General features: G+C 45.0%; 1 protein-coding gene across 1 annotated transcript in view; it reads left to right on the forward strand.

The window, feature by feature from the left end:
* Window positions 1-15,867, forward strand: part of TNR (tenascin R) — a 403,980-nt gene that overhangs the window by 196,019 nt on the left and 192,094 nt on the right. The window contains 1 exon segment of the mRNA XM_025430226.3: window positions 12,434-12,532. The gene's annotated coding sequence lies outside the window, so the exon portion shown is untranslated.

Genomic DNA, 15,867 nt, shown 5'->3' on the forward strand with positions numbered 1-15,867 from the left:
CCCAAGCCGAGTTTGTACTCCGATACATGCCCTTTCTGACCTTTCGGCGCCCCGTTGCCATAAAATGGCAAATCCACCCTGTGCAGCCACTGGTGCACAGTTTGGGAGTCTCGTGTTAATGTGCTTTAACTGTCTTTTTTTTTTCTCCCCAGCCCTAGATTCAGTAATGGTTCTCTGTACAAACTCATTCATTTTTAATCAGTTGACTGTAATGATTTGTTACAAATGATCTTTAATTCTCAGCTGCGGTTAATCAGTACTGAAAGGCACTTTTCCTGTTATTTTATTTGGATAGGACTCTTAGTGAAATACTTGCCTGCCATTACTTAATCACTTGTTTGTTTTGCCTCTGCACACAGTTTTGAGCAGCGTACAGAAGTATAGAATGTAGGCATATTCCCTGGGCTGGTGGAGTTGAGTTCTCCAGGCCATAGTGGGGGGACTGGAGCCGCAGTGAGGACCCATGCCCAGAAGGTCTCCTCAGAATGTCAATGATGCAAATCAGAAAGGTTCTGTTTTTCTCTGCAACCTCACTGTGAGGAAATGGACTTCAGATAAAGATTCAGGATTCATCAGGACTCTGCACAACTGGCTGTTTCAGGGCTACTTTAGAAACAGCCCTCTGGGGGTGGCTTGGAGAAGGCCTGGAAGGGGCTGAGAGAGGGGCAGGAACCCCTGGGAGAAGGAGGAGAAGAAGAGGAGCCGAAGGAGGAGGAGGAGGAAGAGGAGGGGGTGGGGGATAAGGAGGAGGGGGAGGATGAGGAAGAAGGGGCAGGAGATGAGGGGCTGGAGCCGAGTGAATGGCCACAGGGTGGGGTGGAGTAGGTGGTGGGGAGTGAAGGTTGGTCTGGAAGGAGGCTGGGGAAGAGGAAGGGTGCAGAAAAGAATTTCTAGTCTGTCTTTCAGGGTCAGGCAGGGGCACTTGTTTGCCGTGTGGGAGACTAAAGTTTCCAGCTCCAGGCCAGGGTTCCCTGCAGGCAGGTGTGGGCAGCCACCACAGGCAGGGCGGAGAGCAACGCTCTTCCTGAGCCGCCAGCTCTCTTGAGGCAAGGAGGCTGGCCTTGTGTAATCTCGCAGCAATGCTGACCAACGGAGGTTTCCCTTGGAAATCCTTCCTTTCCCCTCACTATCCCCAGGTTCTGGCATTTCTGGCCTTCCTGGGAGTCCAGCATGACCACTGAAAGGTTTGAGTCGCATCCTGGAGCGGAATGATCCAGAAGGCTACCTTTCAGATTCATTTTGTCCGGAGATGTGATCCAGGGTACCTCCAGAGGGCAAGCCCCATGCTCAGCTGCAGGGAGAGGTGAAGCCTGCCTAAGGCTTCTGCCACAGTCCATCCGAGGGAGGGCCTGGGGCTCCCGAGTGCAGAGGCTCCCATGGAGTTTCTGTGATCAGAATGGTGCTTGTCAGGGTGACAAGGGCAGGACTAGATGATGCGGGGATCCCTGTGGCAGTACTGTGATCTGAGAACAAAAGCAAGGACCAAAAACCAAAGACTGTACTTGTTCCGTCCCTCCTCTACATTTGAGACCCATCTGTCAGCTGCTGACTCCTTTGCTCTTTTTTATCAAAGCACAGAAAGTATGAGATAGACTTCATTTGTCTTCATTGTCTCCTTTTTTGATAGCCTTGCCCTACTCCTTTTATCCTTCTGATGGCCATTATGATGGTCGTTAAGTACCCCTTTTCTCTTGGTGTCCCAGACCAATAGCTGAGGAGACTAATTCATGCTATAGTGTGAGTGACTTATGCTTTGATTTAAAATGCAAATATGTCTGGAAAGGGCAAACAGAAAGACAAAGGGATAAATCTAATTATAGAAATTCAAGTTTCAGAACAGGGACTTTGAGGGTTTTGTGAAGACTTTCCAATCATACCTGTATAAGCAGCTGCCTGGCTTAAGGATGGGCTTCTTGGTTCTGACCCATGCCCAGAAGGTCTCTTCAGAACGTCAATGCTCAGAAAGGTTCAGAAAGGTTCTGTTTTTTTCTGCAACCTCACTGCAAGAAAATGGACTTCAGAAAAAGATTCAGGATTCACCAGGACTGCACAACTGGCTGTCTCTGCCTTCAATGGTCTCTCCCATTTCTGAGACTTGGCACTTCTCTCTTCCTCTGATTCCTCTCTGCTGGGAGCCCTCTCAGGCTTCATGCTCAGGGCTCCAGGGTGCCTTGTTCATACCTCCATTAAACTCTTGCCACAGAAGTCTCAGGAATAGATCTTTCCGTACACACGACTGTGTCTTCCCCATGGATTGTGATCCTCTTTCTCAAGGGCCAGAATCAGTGCTTATTCATCTTTTTATCTCTAGTGATTTTCAGTTCTGGGAGATAGTAAATGATCAGTAAGTGGTTCTAGTTTTGGTTGTTCTTTTCGGTGTTGTTTTTCTTTTCTTTTCCCCGGGGAGGGGTACAGATGGATGAGTGTAACTCGGAAAGCAGAGTGGGATTTGGTTTGGGAGCATCGCTCCAGACTTTCTTAAGGTTGTACTGCCATATTGACCAGGCACTCTCTGGGGAGATGAGAGGAAAAAAGTCACTATTTGTGCCTTTGAGGAACTTACGATGTCAGTTCAAATGTAGATGTGAGAGAATCAAAACATTGAAAACATAGTCTTCCTCCTAAGATCAGGAACTTCCCTGTAGGCCCAGAAAAGTTGCATGAGCTAGAGGTGGTCCTGACTTCCCACCTCTCCTCTTACCCCGGGGGCATTTGGAAATGTGTGTATGGTAGACAAAATGAGTGTGTGGTGATCAAAATGTTTGGAAATACGTGTGTGGTAGGCAAACTGCCAACATAGGGTGAATCGAGGCTGAGACCTGAAGATCGTTCTTCAATCTCATGGACAGTATCTCCCAAAAAGCATCAACTCTCCCCAAATGACACTAATTTAATCTCTAACACACAAGGCTAGACTACCTTGGCTCATACCAAGGATTTTATATCAAAGTTTAATTTTTGAACACCTAGGACAATTAAAGAAAGCAAATCTTCATTTTCCAGGACCTACTTCATGTTAACCCACCATCGATACTCCCCTGCACTGTATTGAACTCCTCCGGCTCCATAGGTCATGCTAAGACGGAAAATTCTACGCAAGGCATGGTAGCTGCAGGTGCAGTAGCCTGGTTGTCACGCTGCCAAGTGGCACATTGCTCCAATCCCGAACTTCCTTTTCCCATTTCCCACAAAGTCATCCTCTGAGCAGAGCAGGTTTGGACACTCCAGCCCTGGTTGTGGCCCCAGGGGCCCCATTTGCCTCTTTCTAGTCTTGTACCCAACTTCCTGGTCTGCTCCTATATGCACTAAGCTCTTGACTTCTGGCTTTGCCTCCCCTATTTTACCCTGGCTCAAATATCTTAAATGTTTATTACTTCTCCAAATTTTGATCTCGGACAATCTCACCCAAAAAAGAGTAATCCTCCTCAAAATGACAATACCTCCACTGGGTTTATACTAGACTATTGGTTTAATCCATTTCTTGTCTGACTAGGTGACTCCCCACCTGCTCCCCCAGTTCATAGGCCCCAAGAGCAGGTGCTGGTCCACACAGGAGCCTGACCTGCCCCCGATGAAAGAGAAGGACTTGGGTGCTGTTTCTTCTGGCCAGAGGTCGAGTCCTGTGTCCTCCATGCTCATGTTGACCGAGGGGGAAGCCACAGAGCTTTGGCTCACAATCCAACTGAAACCAGAGGTTTCACAAACCAACTTCCTCATATGCCTGGGAAGTTGACCCTGTGTTACTCTAGCAACTGAACCTCCCTAAATTGTAGATCCAAGGGACACAATGACATACAATGAATTTAAACTGTACTTATCCTGAGAAGATGGGAAATCCTGGGCCAGTTGTACAGTTGAGCCCTCTGGGTCAGGTCTTTTGAGGAGAAATTGGCTATCTTTGAGGAAGACCAGAGAGCTGCCATCAGAGAAAATATACTCAGCCTCTGGCCCTGAGGGTCACAACTTTGCCAGCCACACTACTGCTTAGCCAATGAGATGCCCACAGGAGCCATTTAAGGGAAAGAAGACATATTTCCCTCTGTCCACAGCCAGGCAAGGCAGGGATCTATATCAGATAAAGAAAGGGCCAGGGCTCACCTTAGATCCAAAGCTTTATCCTTCTCTTTTTTGGACTCATTTTCAGCTCTTTTCACTGAGAAGAGCACCCGCCCTTAGGCAAGAAATTACCCTGGTGATAGATGTCTAGCAAATGCAATTAGGCTCCAGTTTAGTGTTCTTCAAGGGGTGCCCTTCCAGGGTGGTGTGTAGAATTTGGTGATCACTCAAGCACTGTACACGCGAGGCCTCCTGGTCATAAAGCTTTTGTCTGTGTCAGGCTTTGGCCACCAGAACTTCCTTCCCACTCCCTTTAGATGTAGGGAGGCTGTGGGCAAAGAGGTAAGGATGGCAGATGGGGCAGGGAGAGGGCAGAGCAGATGCTGGGAAGGGGGCATTCAGAATAAGAACAGCCAGGTTGGCCAAAGAGACACAATGACTCCCAATGTGAGCCCAGAACAGAGTTGCAGGGCGGGGATGCCTTCAGTGGCTGAAACTCTCTAATATTTGCTAGTCAACCTAGTGCTTGAAATATAATCCCTTAATTCTACTATCTTGGGGACTTGAGAGGGATAAATAAAGAAAAATGTCGTAGACCCTGTCCTTGCAGTATTTGCATTCCAGTTGGAAAGGTCAAACATGCACCATCAAACTTCCAGGCAACACGCTTCCATCGGGGGTGGCCACACACAAGCAAATGAAGTAGCACAGGCAATATTGACCCATCTGTGAAACAAGGGAAGGACAAAAGAGTCCATCTGCATTCTACCTGCCTGAGCTTTTAATCAGCTCTGCCACTTAGAAGCTGAATGACCTTGGGCAAGTTACTTAACCTCTTTCTGTCTCCATTTCCTGACTCAAAAATGGGGAGAGTAACACTACTTTGCTCATAGGCTTTTAGGGAGGATTCAATAGGCAGGGGATTCAGCAGGGCGATGCACGGAAAGCCTGGGGCCTGGACTCTGGCTGTGCCAACACGTGCCAGTGCCCTTCCTCCTCCCTTAAGCCAGGGCCAATGAACCCTTCTCCTGTCACGGACCCTTTTGGCCTGGTGATGCATATGAACCCTTTCTCAGAATAATGGTCTAAATGCATAAAATAAAATATATAGGGTTACAATGGAAACTGCATTTTTATTGATGTGCAGTTATCAAAATACTAAAAAAAACAAATTTGCTGCATGGTAATATATGTGTTTCTTTATTAACGCAGTAAATAACAAGATCTGCTGGCGGCTCCAATAAGTACTGTAATTTTGAAATAGTAATAAGCTTAAACAATATTTCAATAGATCTGCAACAACTGTAATGAGATATAAAAATATCTGTGATTTCTATTGGTGACAAAATTACAGCTACGGCTAAGACGATAGTGACTTGTGGCCCACATTTAAAATTAGAGGGACTTCTAATTTTTGCTAGAGGTCGGTGAAAAGATAAGTATAATTCTTTTTCATCTGAATTGGTGGACTCTTGAGGCGCCAGGGTGGCCCAGTCGGTTAAGTGTCTGTCTTCAGTTCAGGTCATGATCCTGGGGTCCTGGGATTGGGCCCCACATCATCCAGCGCCCCACTCAATGGGGAGTCTGCTTCTCCCTCTCCCTCTGTTTCTGCCATCACGCACTTGAGCGTGTACGCACACTCCAGCACTCTCTCTAAATACATAAAATCTTTAAATTAATGAATTAGCTAATTAATTAATTCACAGACTCTCCGTGGACGTCATGCTAAGAATCATTGCTGTAAGACTTGATAAAATAAGTTATAACCATACTTTCTAAATTTTTAAATAACACTTATTTTCACATTATTAAAGCAAAATATAAACAAATATAATAGAAAAGTTAAGAAATTTAGATTAAGTGGGAAAAGACAAAGGGAATTTAAAAAAAGAAAAAAACACCACGTGATCTGGAGAGAATCACTGCTAACAGGTTGGCTTTTAAGACACAGAGCTCACTGCTAATCCTTTTTTCATGCACTGAATATGCTCTTCCTACGGTTATTAAATTGCTGTGTCACTCAGAAGGATATCAAGGAACAGGGACTGCTCAGTAAAGAACCAACTCAAAGTACTATGAATGTAGGCCAGAAACTATATGAAGCCTGGTGATAGAGAAGGAGCCTTACCCTTTACAGCACAGCCACCCACAGGTAGGGCAAAGAGACAAGAAACAGAGTTAGGGGGATGCAGGGCAATCTTCCAGCCCCACAAATAGAAGCTATCCCACTGATCTCAAATCTTGCGTTAGACCTGATGAATTATCCCAAGTTGGAGCTATGAATTGTGAATAATGCAAATTACCCAGTTGGTGTGGGATACTGACTTTACTCCAAACCTGCCAGATGCTCAGACCAGATCCCTGAATCGTGTGTAGGCAGAGCAGGAGGTCTCATCCAAAAAAAAGAAAAAAAAAATCCACTTGGGAATAATAATAATAATGAGGTAGCACAGCACCTAAGAAGGGTTTGTCTGGTCCCTTTTAATGCCCACAGAGAATTACCTGTGTGTGATTTCAGAATAGAGCAAAGTCCTAGCCCCAGATAACTTTTCCTGAGTCTTCTGAGCAGTGGCCAGGTTTGGGACTCCTGACTTGCCAGGCTTCCCATGTAAATGTGAGGGTGTGAAGCCATTAACCACCAACTTAGTTTCCAGAAGGCCCTTCCATGAGACTGGGGCCACCACCAGTAGAGCAGCATTACAAAAATCCCTCCCTTCCCTTCTCCACGATCTTAGACTAATGTCCTTTTCTGACTTCCAGAGACCTTTCAGGGAGGGCGGCGGGGAGAAGCGTGTTAATGAAATGCTGCCAGCACCGTCCTCACAATGTGATTGTGCGCTTTCCTGGAAGGACCCTGCCACCCCAAGGTGGCACACCCTGCTTCCTCTATGCCCAGCTAAAGATCACAGCCCAGGATAACAGGCCAGCAAAACTCCTGAGTGCAAGGCACCGCCAAATTTCAAAATGTTTTTAATAAAACAATGTGGAAAGGGCAGATTGCTCATTTTGATTCTCTACTGGGTTGTTCAATTAAAGCTGAAATTCTGGGGAATCTTGAACCACCCTGACCATATTTTCCATTAGTAATAATGATAAAAGATAATTATTGAGCCTGTCTGTCAGATATTCTAGACACCCGCACCTTCACTTAATTAATTGCTAATTAAGATGTGAAAGAACTGCAGTGTCTCTCACACATCCTGACTTTATTAAGCTTCAGCAAATCTTCCTCAGGGAAAACAAACCTAAACCGCAAGGCTGAGTCCCTTCCTTGGGTTTGGAAACTCATGGCCAAGTGTCGGGAGTGGTGAAGCAGGGATGAAGGCCTACTCTGAGTCAGGGTCATTTAACCATCCTTCTGATGGTACACGATGACCCTGAGGGGAAAGAATGAGGGAGAAAGAGAGAGAAGCTAATAGGATTTGAGTTCCTACCTTCTGCCATATGCTGAGCTAATAAGCCTTTCACGTATATTATCTAAGTTAATCCTCCCAGCAATCCTGTAAGGAAATATCCCCACTTTACAAATTAGAAAAGGTGTGTTTGGAGGAATTCAGTAAATATCTTTTCCAAAAATGTGTAGCTGGTAAGAGTTAGAATTTGAGCCAAATTCCACATTCTTGCATTTCTTGTTCCATGGAGGTATGAGAGATGAAGATGCTTTTTTTCTATAAAGTATTTACCATTACTGATAAAGGCAAAAAGGCACCATGGCAGCTAGCCTTCAAGATGAGCCCCAATTATTCCTTGCTTTGTAGTATTCATACCCTTATGTTGTCTCCTCCCACACCAAATAGCGCTAACCTGTGTAACCAATGAGATATTGCAGAAATGATAAGGAGGGTCATAAAAGAGGTGGTAGCTGCCTCCTGGCTCTGTCTTGGATCACTCACTCTGGGGAAAGCCAGCCATGCTGTGAGGACACACAAGCAGCCCTGCAGAGGCCCCTGTGGGGACACCTCCTGCAACAACCAGCCTCATCGAAGTGAGCCCTTGTGTAAACAGGGCCACCATCAAGTCTTCAGGTGATCACAGCTTTCACTGACATCTTACCTGAAATCTCATGAGACCTTGAGCTTGAACCACCCAGGTTTCAGTTCCTGACCCACAGAAACCATGAGATAATAAATGTTTATTGTGTTAAGCCAGTGAGTTTGGGAGTCATCTTTATACAGCAATAGATCATGAATTTATTAGCTTTCCATATCCTTCTGAACTACAGTATCTTGGCAGTACCAGTTGTAGGAGAAATCCTTATAAGAAACCTTCACATGTATAGGCCTGAAAATAGGAGCTCCAAGTAGTAGTCATTCAAATTCCCTTCTCTTAGAAGACTTTGGGAGTTTAGGAGCTGAATTTGGGTCAGATCACCAACAGTTGCTCCCATTTTCTTATTAAGATGACTAAGTGTAATTTGTTGGCCATTGTACTGAAAATATGATCCAGTTTCAGCAGCCAACTGCAGGAAGAGAAAATATATGAATTGACAATACTTTAGCACACCGGATGGTCTTGTCTAGGACTGATCAGCATCCTTGCGATCACATGGCTTTTTCTGGGACATCTTCAGCAATTTGCTGTAAACAAACCCAAATCACCCAAGTACCTAGGTTTATGCTGATTATCAAAATAAACTGTGTTTGTGAAATCTGAAACCTCTGCAGGTGCATCTCTCCTGTCCTGGTAGTGTCCTTCTTCTGCCCACGATTTACCTAGGTCAAAAGAGAAAAAGACACAGGGCTTTGGAGGAAATCTGTGCTTGGGGTCAATAGGGCATCATGAGTGCCATGCTCCAGACCACTCATTCCCCCAGATTCTGCCTGGGTGGTCATGGGCAGGGAGTCCAAGCAACAAAGTCCAGGCCCAGCCCCTCAGGTCACTAGACTCACATTCAGTAGAAGAGGGGTCAGTACTTGATGTGGAGAGAAAATATAATGCACATTTTTTGGACATATTTAATAGGTAAACTTATTTTTTCAAAGAGGATCTGTTACAAGCTGATCCCAGAAAATGCCTATCAAGGCAGTGTTGGGCATAAAGAGCAGAAGTGCAAGTAGATGAGTGGGTTGAGAGAATGAACAGAAAGAACACATCAATTTGCTGAAGTTGCTGGGGAGTCATGTCACCATGCTCCTTGGTTGTATGTGCATCTACTATGGTTCCCTCTCCCTCAGTCCCCCACACAGTGTGTAGGCAGGAGGGACATAGAAGCAAGAGCCCAGCACTAGGTATTGATCCAACAGCTTTGTCTCAGAACTCATTACATGTTACACTTGCTCATGTTGTGACCCACCAGTGTCAATTTCTATTATAATAATCATTTGCCTTGTCAGCAGTTGTATGAAAATGTACTCTAAGATGGAGCTTTTGTGTGGTCTCTTTAGGACTGTCTGGCCTGTTAAATCATAGGTGTCTACTAGTGAGGTCACATGCATCATGTCATATAAGGGCCATATATCAGGTTCAATATGATCTTCTAGAACACAGTGAGTAAGCTCATGACTTCAAGAAGACCAGCCCACAGGATTGCTCAAATTCAGTGTGGTCGTTGCTCAGCCTGTAGTTTGAAATCTGTTAAAAAAAAAAAAAAAAAAAAAAAAAAAAAAAAAAAGTAGTTAAAAATAATAAAATAAGTGTGTAAATAAAGAAATAAAAGCTAGTTAAATGGAAAGGACTAGAACACAGGGACACCACATTCTAGCTCTAATTCTCGAAGCAACTGTGTGTTTGGCACCTGCCTCTGCAAGTGAACGTCATCTGTTGTACCTCCTGTCCAGTGTCTCTATCCCCCAAGGGCAGGAGCTCCTTCATGGCAGGGGCTGTGTCCTCCTCTTGTATCCCTAGTACTTGCCATAGACCTGGCTACTGAGAAGGCTCTTAATAAATGGTTGCTGCCAATGACCAAAGCACCAAATCAGAGCATCTACCCATAGTCATATATGGATAGATGCGGTTAGAGCATAAAGGAAAGGACAGAAGTCTGCATTTCATGCTGTCAGCATGCGGGTTGAGGGGAATATGGTTGGTGCAGGGGGGATAATGGGTGGAGAGAGGCAAGTAATAGAAAAAAATAAGGACATGGCACAAAAAAACCTCGATGTATAATACCAACCTTTTTGTGAAAATATGTGTATGTATGCATAAGTAAATTAGGGAAAAACTGGTGATGCTCATATGTTAAGTCAAAACAAGTTGCAGAGAATTTCAGTTAAAAACTATAAAAAACACCCCATCACGTATCTGTGTATATATATGCCTGATTGGGTTTCAATGAGCATGAGAGAGGGTGTGTGTTGTGGGTGCTGTGAGAGACCACCCCACAGAGGCATTTGTCCCCCGGGTGCAGGACGTACTGGCAGCTCAGAACTCACAGCTGGGTTCCTGTCCAGGATTCACCCTCAGTCAGAGGAAGCTGCTTTGCCCAGCGTTATGCCTGCTGTCTCCCTAGAGGCAGCCAAAGACTGGTGGGGTCTAAAGTCCTGTCCCTTCTCAATGCAAGACAGCTCCAGAGCTCCCTCTGGCCAATTCTGCTTCCTGGACTCCCCCACGAGTCCCCCCACACCCTCCCCAAGAGTATGTCTCAGTGATCCTTCAGTGTACATAATGTATTTCAGTCTGCTTCCTGGAAACTTGACTCATGACAAGTGGAAAAGTACAGACTGGTCTAGTAAAATGTGACATCAAGGGTCTGAGTTTGGGGGGAATGATTAGCTTTTTCTGTATGCATCTTCATATTGATTTACTTGGTACAATAAGCACATATCACTTTTATAATTTTGAGAATATCAAAGATGTGTAAAATGTTGTAAATAAATATAGGTTCCTTAAAAGAGTGAATGACTATGCTTGTACCTGGTTGGAGAAATAGATGATAAAATAGCACATCAAAGGAATCGATTTTTAATCAAGGAAACTGAAGGGGATTTTGCTAACACATTTGGTGACTTTTGACTTAGATGGTTCAAAAAAGATCGGGCCAGCTTTCCAAGAGTAAAGTCGTCAACTCTTAGGGTGAGACAAAAGGGGTCAATGGGTAGAAGCAGAAAGGAGACGAAGTTTTAATTTCACGGAAGAAGAACATTTCTAACATCAGAGTTGTCTGCCGGAAAAACGGGCTGCAAATTTGGGCAGCCACTGTGCGAGTTGCACGGACCAGAGGAAGTGTAAACATTCCAATTGGTGAGCAGTCAGATTAGAGCAGGAGGAGGAAGACACCTGGCATTCATGTCACTTCCAACACTTCTCCTTCCTGGGCACTGGCAAGTCCACCGATAACCGCTCTCCTTCCCGATGATACAGCCTCAGAGTCTTTCCCAACCCCACGGAGGGAGGATTCACCAGAGATGAAATCTATTTGCCCTTTCAGGGCTAAACGATCTTTCCACTTCTACCAGCTCTCAGGTTCCATGGGGTCTTCTAGGGAAGGTTAATTTATTCAGGAAGAACTTAAATGAGCAAGCCTACACCGTAGCCAAAGGCTGGCTCTTTCCTCCCTCCAGGGTTAATTGATTTTTGCAAGTACGTATGAGCTCCCTAAGGCTCAGTGTCCCCTTTGGAGAAGGCTCAGAGGATTTGTGGGAAGCAAGCCCAAGAAGACATAATCATCCTGTAATGGATGGTGTCGATGGGCCCTGGGAATTGCATGGGGAGAACTGGTCCAAGTGTTGCATGGGAGCCATGCTTAGACAGATTGACAGACTGCTGACACAGAAGCTCCTCGCCCCGTAATAGATGCTTCTGAAAGGGGTGCTTCTAGCCTGAGGGGATTGCCCTTTGCTCTGCTGCATCCATTTACTCAATGAGTATATGGTGAACTTCTCTGTGCTGCATTGTGCCTGGGATGAGAGCCAAAGCAGTGAGCAGGATAGAGTCCAGAGGGAGAACAGCACAGATGAAGAGCCTTACAATAAGTGGTGACTTTTATGACATGAGGACGCAGGAGTGATGTGGACATTATGCCCAGAAGAGGGGCTCTGGTTTAGGGGTAATAGGTGGCTTCCTGGAGGAAGTGCCGGGCATCTGTCAACATCAGATCACCGAAGCATGTTACTATAGCCACCTGCAAAGATCTCAGAAGAGTTTTGTCACATTAAACACATGTCTGGAGTTACATCCATTCTGTAGAACTTTTTCCTTAAATATTTACTGCTTTATGGCAATGCTAGGAGAATGAACGAGAGACAATGAAAAAACAAATAGAACTCTCTGCAGAGGAAACAATAGCTTAATAAGTAGAGTTTTCTTTGCTTTCGACACCTGCATGGTGTACCTCCAAGTTTACTGGAAAGGAGATATGGCGGCTGGGTTGGAAAGGGAAACTGAGACTCCTTATTTTGAAACCATCAACATACTTCTTCCCTCCCTATTCCTGTTTCAGGTGGACATATCATTGCACCTGCACAGAAGCCAGGCCTCTTGGAGCTAGGGTTGAAGAGCGTGTGGGAAAGAGAAGACATTGAAGACACGGTCACTAAAGGTATGATCTCCTGTGAACCTTATACCATCCATCACTGTGATGGCCCGTTTGAGGCTCTTGCTTATGACTGCAGGGACTGAGCCTCTTTGTCACTGCAACAACAGCCTGGGGGACAGCCTCCCTGAAATGAGGTGCTCAAGAGCATTAGCTCCCTTGGGCTTCATGCCATCTCGGAAAAAGCCGGGGAAACCAGGCACCAAGGTTTTGGCGTTTCATAAAATATTTCTGAAGTGCATTTCATGATGTGGTTGGTAATAAAAGTGTATTACTGCTCTCAGACCCTCCAAGAGACTAGGCTTGATTCCCAGCCCAACCGCGCCTGCACTGGGCCTGCAGGAGTCAGTGCTAAATTATTCACCAGCCCGACTCAAATTTCTGGAGCTCCAAAACCTCTAATAAAGTATTATGAAAAAATATCCATCTCTTTATCTCTATCCATAACCATTTATATGGCTAGAGGAAAAACCTGTCGTTTTATTTCTTTTAATTTAAAAGCTTTCCTAATTCCTTTTCTATACCACATATATATGTCTAAAGAATTTTCAGGTTGAAATAATAACCTTCTGAAAAATGGTGCATGGGAGAAGGCTCTCAGGATTCAGAGTTGACAGACGCAGTGAATATTTTGCTCCCTTAATAACTTTCCCTGGCACTCAAATTTGACACACTGAATTGGAAACTTTTCAAGTAGGTGTGGCCCTTTTTTATTGTGCAACACAATGATAATAGACCCGCCAACCTTCTTTCTATTTGTTTATACGGTTGCTAAAATTTTTTCAAGAAAAACTCATTTCCAACCTCAGACTCATAATGCTCTCATTATCTATCATGGTGCATGCTGAAGCCACAACTTTGAATCAGTCCAGGCTACTCCCAGCAACACCCTGCCTTACTTGGGGACATTTGGCGACAAAGTACCCCGGGCTGTTTAAGACAACCTTGAACATAGAAACTCACTGGAGACTTGAGCTCATAAAACTGGCTATCAGCCATTCACACTTTAGAGCAATTTGGTTAATTTGGTGCTTTTAGGCGAACAGCTGGTTGAGAGCAAGTTCTCTGCAACCAAGCAGAACTGAAACAGGGTGGACCATCTGGGGGCAGCTAAAGGTAGCTGCCAAGACAGCTTCCCAGGAAATGTATTAAGATGAAGACATTTGGGGCATCTGGGTGGCTCATTTGGTTAAGCATCTGCCATCAGCTCGGGGCGTGATCCTGGTGGAGTCCTGGGACCAAGTCCCGCATTGGGCTCCCTGCAGGAAGCCTGCTTCTCCCTCTGCTTATGTCTCTGCCTCTCTCTCTCTCTCTCTCTCTCTCTCTCTGTGTGTGTGTGTGTCATGAATAAATAAATAAAATCTTTTAAAAAAAAGAATATTTGACAAACCACTTGCATTACAAGATTAGCATCCACCCCCCAAGCCCCTGCCAAAGAAACTTGTTCAAATAAGCAATGTTGGTTTCTAAGAGGAGTTCTGAATGAGGTGGGTTCAACAAAGTATGAGATCCGGGTGCCCATCATCCTCTTCTAACTCGATGTTGAATAAATATTTAAAGAATATTTAAAGAATGTTGATTTAAATGTAAGATAAATCATTAGCCTGACAAGAGCCCCCACCTATTTTCATCAGCCCTGAAATCTGAGGCTTCTGAAGGAGGGGGTGTAGGGATGAAAGAGGAAGGCCCAGGACCCCGCCAATCAGAATGAGACTCCATGAGGGAACTGAGAAGCCACCTGAGAGACGCAATGAGAGAGGGATGAGCCATGAGGACAAGCATCACATCCCACCCGGTGCTAACTTTACTCCAGCAACTAGAACCCTACTCTGGTCTGACCTGGGGAAATCAATCCTCAGCCTGAATCAGAGACTGCTCATGGAAAGTGAGGATGAGCCTGATGATTGAAGCAGGCCCTGGGGATGCTGCTTATGGTTTTGTGATTTGTAATAAGAAATATATATTTGGTCTTCATCCAGATTCTGGCCCAGAGCTCCTAAAACTTTTGAAATGTCCTACGTGATAATGATGTAGTTTTAAATGTAGGTGAGTTTTGGTGGGGTGAGTTCTGGAGCCAACGACCAAGAGAAAATTGTTGAGACATCTTTGGTGCAAAATGGTGGTTTTATTAGAGCTTGGGAAGTGAGCCCTGGGGGGGCAGAAAAAGCTGCTTCCCTCTGGGGTTGTGAGGGGTGACTGATTACATACTGGGGAGTTGGGGTAGGTAAGGTAAAATGAAGTTTTCAAGAGAACTTTTGTATGTTAAAGAGGACCTACAGGATGTTGGAGGCCTTGCTATTGTGAAGTCAAGGTGGTTTTCCCCTCTAGTAAAGCATTAACATTAAGATAGTTGGGAGCTTCCTGGAGGAATGTTATACTCTGCCTATCAAGAGTCCTCCTCAGCGGGCTGCAGGTTATAAGGAAATTTTACTGTATTTACTTTCCCTTCTATCCTTCTTTCCCACATCACTGTGGATGGATGGGTGATGTTAGGGCTCCAGGAAATTGAGTCTTTGGATCTCTGGAAATTAAGCTAGTGATAAGAAAGCTTTTTTCTTGAAAATAACTAAGACATTTGTAAACTTAGGGAGACTCAGGTCTTTCTGGGCTGTGACCTCTATTAACTAACCATCTGTTTTTCCCTTCCCTTAGCTTTAGGGCAGCCTGGAGTACCTGAGGAGTGTCACACAGATCCCACCTGGGGGTGTGGGGATCATGAGGTGTCAGCTTATGTTTTGTCCTTAGCTTGCCTCTTTTCCTTCATCAATAGGAGCTATAAAGGTGTCTTGATATTCATAACAAATCCCTTTCAACCCCTCCCAAGTTTATGCTAATGTGGGGACTTTGGGAAAGCAACTAAAATGGGGGCTGGAGACCAACATTGAGATTGGAGTGTTGGAACTTTCAAATCCACCCCTCCACCTTCTGAGGAGGGGAGAGGGTTTAGAGATTGAGTTCGATAACCAATGGCTAATGACGTAATGCATCATGCCTGTGTAATGAAGCCTTTATAAAACCCAGAAGGACTGGGTTCAGAGAGCTTCCGAGTTGGGAAACCAGAACCTTACCACATGCCACCATGCTGGGCCCCAAACTCCATAGAGATAGAAGCTCCTTAGTTCAGGACCTCACCCTGTGTAGCTCTTCATCTGGCTCTTGATTTGTGTCCTTTCATATCCTTGGTAATAAACTGGCATTCTAGTGAATAAACTGTTTTCCTGAGTTCTGTGAGCTGCTGTCGCAAATTAATTGAAGCCAAGGAGGGGGGCGTGGGAATCTCTGATTGATAGCCAGTTGGAAGCACAGGTAAAGGAGACTTGTGATTGGCATCTGAGGTGGGG

Source organism: Canis lupus, chromosome 7, assembly GCF_003254725.2.
Source record: "Canis lupus dingo isolate Sandy chromosome 7, ASM325472v2, whole genome shotgun sequence".
Taxonomy (NCBI): domain Eukaryota; kingdom Metazoa; phylum Chordata; class Mammalia; order Carnivora; family Canidae; genus Canis; species Canis lupus.